Source organism: Nannobrachium achirus (genome assembly GCF_963921795.1).
Source record: "Nannobrachium achirus genome assembly, chromosome: 21".
Taxonomy (NCBI): Eukaryota; Metazoa; Chordata; class Actinopteri; order Myctophiformes; family Myctophidae; genus Nannobrachium; species Nannobrachium achirus.
In genome coordinates this window covers 49,085,023-49,090,022 of record NC_137828.1, presented here as the reverse complement: position 1 = coordinate 49,090,022, position 5,000 = coordinate 49,085,023, and the positions used below count along the sequence as shown (strand labels likewise).

General features: G+C 41.6%; 1 pseudogene across 1 annotated transcript in view; it reads left to right on the top strand.

Annotated features, from left to right (window-relative positions):
- Positions 1 to 5,000, top strand: part of LOC308306765 (vasoactive intestinal polypeptide receptor 2-like) — a 29,136-nt pseudogene that overhangs the window by 2,802 nt on the left and 21,334 nt on the right. The gene's annotated exons all lie outside the window — the stretch shown is intronic.

The following is a 5,000-nucleotide window of genomic DNA, read 5'->3' as shown; positions in this document are numbered from 1 at the left end:
TGATCGGATTGGTGAATTTACCTCTTGATCGTAAACACTAGCCCCGTTTACATGCACGCTTCTAATCGTATTAAAAACAAGATTTTAGATAAACCCGATCTAATTCAGCATGTATACACCTAAATAAACCCGATCAAAACCAACACGATTTAAATTCTGATCGGATGCAGAGGGGTGGTCTAAACTATTTTACGACCCGATCAAAAGGAAAATCCTTCCATGTATACACCTAACCCGATTAGAATGTGACATGTTCTTTCACCGAAGCACATGAAGCATATTGCTGATGAGCGCGACAGAGACAGAGAGGGGAGAGACGCGCACATACATACACACACACACACACACACACACACACACACACACACACACACACACACACACACACACACACACACACACACACACACTGTGACACACACACACAACGCAAAAAAATCACGAGAGAGAGAGAGAGAGAGAGAGAGAGAGAGCACACCGACCCAAAAACTTCACGAGCGCGAACTCACTAAATGGACCTGTACTGTAGGCCTACCTGTGGTGTGTGTGTGAGTGTGTGAGAGAGAGAGAGAAAGAGAAAGAATATAGCGCAACTGGACGATACCCTGTCCCGTCATCTATCCTCCTGTCGAGTCCTGTGCGTCTTTTACCAGGTCAGATTGACCTGGCCACTAACTAATTGTCTTCTTGGGATCATAAATAACCTAAGAAACCACCAGCAAAATATCCTTTATCCTATATCCTTCATCAGATAAATAGCCTAAGGGGACTGGGTTAAGGGGATATAAGAGTCGATTTTAAAAGTATTTAACTATACAGACTTTTTGTTTATTATCGTGAATGCACTTGTCCATGAAGCCTATTATGTTGATGGGCCGTCGGGCGCAAATATGGATTGTGACGTGATGATGATTTTATAATAATGATAGGCCTACATGTATATTGGTGGAAAAAGTACTCACATTTTATACTTAAGTAAAAGTATCAATACTGCAATGTAGATGTACTCTGTTACAAGTAAAAGTCTGGAATTTAAAATGTACTTGAGTAAAAGTACGAAAGTATTGGCATCAAAATGTATTTAAAGTACCGAAAGTAAAAGTACAAAATGTTTGAAAATAGCAGATCTACAAGCTCACAACGCGTCACATCGCGACGCGTTGTGAGCTTGTAGATCGGCTATTTTCAAACAATAGCTAAGGTATAGATTAGGGCTAAAGTGCATTAATGTATGTTTAATATAATATAATAATTTATATCTGCAAAGTAACTAGTAACTAAAGTAATTAATTGTAGTGGAGTCTGTGGAGTAAAAGTACAATATTTGGATCCGAGATGTAGTGGAGTAGAAGTAAAAGTAGGCCTACTGAAAACTGGAAATACTCAAGTAAAGTACAAATACCTCAAAACTGTACTTAAGTACAGTACTTAAGTAAATGTACTTAGTTACTTTACACCACATCCCCAATAATCTAATTAAAAGAGCATTGCAGCTTTTTTTCACTTTGGTGGGGCTGTGCATTTGCATTAGGCTCACATCAAACACTTGATCCAATACCTTCAATCGGGTTTATTTAGATCAGATTGGAATGAAGCTGTCATGTATACGCAGCTAGTGATCTTATAAATTAAACCGATATCGAGCCGATCCAATCTTTGCCTAAAATCGGCAGCATCTCTACCCACTAGGCGGGCTGGGCTCAGTCAAGAATATTTTACTTTATTGGCGGGCGTCTTGGGGCTGTTCAAATAATATATAATGCACAGAAAGGGTCCTTCCCTATGTTCGCCAGCCAAGGTGGCTAGAATGAGCCACTCTGCATGCCGGTAGCTGTCCCCTAACAGTTAGTTACGTGTGGAGGCTGGTGTGTCATGTAATTCTAATTTATTCCATTGTACTTCCTGAAAGTAAGTATTATTTTCCTGTGTTGTTTCCGCCTGTCTTGTTTTGTTTTATGTTATATGTCCTGAGTACTACGGATGGAAAATTAGCCTTAGCTAACTCCAGCGTGTTTACACTGAGATCTTGTGTACTGTATATGTTCTTGTGCAACATGTCAATTACTCTGTGTTCATGAACTGGCACTGTCCTGTCTAAATAAAGTAAAGTAAAGTAAAGCAGACCCAGTTGACTAATCATATAACGAGAGACTCTTATTTTGAAATCCACCATTTGAGAGGAAATACTTATGGTATGCTTGTTGTTATTAGCTACTTGTTGCAGCTGTTATTGGCTACTTGTTGCAGCTCAGATGCAAACAGACACCATGTGGATTATACGCACGATTTAATTTTTATCCCATGATTTTGTCCCCCTCATTTTCACCCAGTGCCAATTGCCTATGTAATCCTGGGCTCTGCTCTCCCTCTGCCGCGCCTGGGGAGACAACGGACTGACCCCATGCTTCTTTCTATGCATGAGGAGTCCAAGTTGCTTCTTTTCACCTGACTGGGGATTTCCCCAGTTTGGACGTAGTGCGTGGAAGGAACACGTTATTCCAACCAGTTCCTTTCCCCTCCATCAGGCGTCCCGGCTGGCCAGGGGGAGGCATTATAGAGACCAGGTTATACGCTTATAAGTTCCATGGTTATAATATGAAACCATGCTCCTATGACTTAAACAATGTACACCGTTTGTAAGTGTGTTAAACTCGTTGAACCTCCGCTGCATTAGGTGAGTGGGCTGGTTAATTACGGTCTATGGGTTTTCCGCTATGACATCACACTCTGACATCACTGTGATGTCAGGGGAACCACACTAACAGAATCCCTTTTATGCCCATATATGGAGATCCCTGATGTCATCAATATTAAGCCCATAGCTAACACACACACACACACACACACACACACACACATACACACACACACACACACACACACACACACACACACACACACACACACACACACACACTCACTCACTCACACACACACACACACACACACACTCACACTCACACTCACACCACACACACACACATCAACACTCATTGTGGCTGAGATCACTGTACAGTACCCTTCATGACACTATTTATTTATACACTATAATCCTTACCTCATATCTACAGCCTGCTGTGTGTGTGTGTGTGTGTGTGTGTGTGTGTGTGTGTGTGTGTGTGTGTGTGTGTGTGTGTGTGAGTGTGTGTGTGTGTGCGTGCGTGCGTGCGTGTGTGTGTGCGTGCGCGCAAGGGCTACAGATCCCATGACCGTAACCCTGACAACAGACTCAAAACTCGGCCGTAGAGTTGAACACAAGTGTGAAGAAAACGCTAATAAACGGCTTGAATTTGGGGCAAAATGAAAATTGGGCTTCCTCACCGTGTGAATAATGCTAATGGTCAATGCCATGCATGTGAAAGTTGGGATCATTTGTGAAGCGAGTGAATAGATAAACGTGGAAATGCATTGAGTGTGACTGAGAGCGTGACTGACTGACTGACAACTCTCTAGAATTAATAGTTAGATGAATCCGTTAATTACATGATGGCAGACTGATTATTTTAATTGACAACAATCCTGTAGACAATATACACAGAGCACAACGCTAAATTAATGTATCAAAGCGATATTGCAGATCCAGTAGCCTAGTCGCTGGTGCAAGACAAAATAAAGAGAAAAAAAAGAATGTTTAATTGCACTGTCAACTTTTTATCAGAGCAACAGCTATAGGCGCTAACTGGAATGTTCGCCCTAACTTCTTTTTTTTTAAGTTGACGGTGCAAATATATATACCTCGCCCCACCGATCGCTCAGTGGGGCGGTTCTTTGTTTTACTGAGGATAAAGTTTAGGGTTGCGCATAGTTTTACTGAGGTTAAGATTAGGAATAGGGTTTGGTTTTGGCTCGGTTTTACTGAGGTTAAGGTTACGAATATGGTTAACTATGCCTAAACTAACCATATTCCAAATATCCAATACCCACACACCATTCAAGGGTACAAGTAACAATGCCTTCGCCATATTTGAACACAAATAGATTGCATAGCTCTGTGATGGTTCGTAGGAGGAACATACGCACGCACGCATGCACGCACGCACGCACGACGGACGCGCGCAGCGCACAAACACACACACACACACACACACACACACACACACACACACACACACACACTCAATCAGACCTGTTTAAATCAGTGGTTTTCAACCTTTTTCATATCTTGGTCCATTATTTATTCAGCATTTGAGCCACGGACCACCATTTGATCTGGCCTCTCAGGCACAAAACTTAGAACCTATTTTTGTTATCATTGGATAAGATTTGGTCCACAATTCCATGCTGTATTGATGTGGTACCATAGGAGAGATTCTACATTCTACAGGTTCTACATTCCCTAATTGTGTAGACTTCTTGTAGCAGCTGTTGAACAATAATTTAACTCTTGAGAGCGGTCCATTTGGTTTAATTTTACACTCCCAAGAGTTAAAGATCTACAATCTATAAGCTGCGTTGTGAGCTTGTAGATCAGGTATTTTGGATGAATGTGCCCCCCAGAATAGGGATGCTAGGGTTCAAGTGGTTAAAGTGTGCTCACCCACATGCACACATACTACATAAGCAAAAGGATTCAGGCCTGTTGTTCGTTGCATTGACTGTATGGCACAGCTGTCCTACTGAAGCACACCTGCACGCATGCACACGTGCGCACACACAGTCACACACACAATTTCAATTCAATTCAAAGAGCTTTCTTGGCATGAGAAAACATAAGTTTACTTTGCCAAAGCAGAAGTGTACACAACTAGAGGTTCGCGCCCTTCGGTACCTTACTGTACTGTACTCTACTGTACTGTACTGTATTGTACTTTACTGTACTCTACTGTACCTTACTGTACCTTACTGTACTGTACTCTACTGTACCTTACTGTACTGTACTTTTAATGTACTCTACTGTACCTTACTGTATTGTACTTTAATGTACTCTACAGTACCTTACTGTACTGTACTTTAATGTACTCTACTGTACCTTACTGTACTGTACTTTAATGTACTCTACT